This window comes from Coturnix japonica, unplaced genomic scaffold (genome assembly GCF_001577835.2).
Source record: "Coturnix japonica isolate 7356 unplaced genomic scaffold, Coturnix japonica 2.1 chrUnrandom940, whole genome shotgun sequence".
NCBI classification, from domain to species: Eukaryota; Metazoa; Chordata; class Aves; order Galliformes; family Phasianidae; genus Coturnix; species Coturnix japonica.
Window position 1 is genome coordinate 7,501 of NW_015440292.1, and position 374 is coordinate 7,874.

At 58.6% G+C, this 374-nt stretch overlaps 1 protein-coding gene across 3 annotated transcripts in view; it reads right to left on the minus strand.

Annotated features, from left to right (window-relative positions):
• LOC107307803 overlaps positions 1-374 on the minus strand; it is a 7,248-nt gene that overhangs the window by 3,831 nt on the left and 3,043 nt on the right. Inside the window, exon 1 of one of the 3 annotated variants that reach the window (XR_001552515.1) lies at positions 264-342. The exons of the other annotated variants lie outside the window; for them this stretch is intronic. The gene's annotated coding sequence lies outside the window, so the exon portion shown is untranslated. Of the gene's footprint in view, positions 1-263; positions 343-374 lie in introns of those variants that run through there. 3 annotated transcript variants of the gene reach the window in all.

A 374-nucleotide genomic window follows, 5' to 3' on the forward strand; every position in this document is an offset into this window, starting at 1 on the left:
GGGGGTCTATGGGGTGATCTATGGGGTGAATGGGGAGCTATGGGGCAGGAATGGGGAGCTATGGGGCGATCTATGGGGTGAATGAGGAGCTATGGGGTGATCTATGGGGTGAATGGGGAGCTATGGGGTGATCTATGGGGTGAATGAGGAGCTATGGGGCAGGAATGGGGTCTATGGGGCAGGAATGGGGGTCTATGGGGTGATCTATGGGGTGAATGGGGAGCTATGGGGTGATCTATGGGGTGAATGGGGACACCTCGTACCTGTATGGGGTCAGTGACGGGGTCTATAGGGCAGTAATGGGGTCTATAGGGCAGTGCTGGGGGTCCCGTGGGTCGCAGTGGGGCAGCCCCACACCTCGTACCTGTATGGGG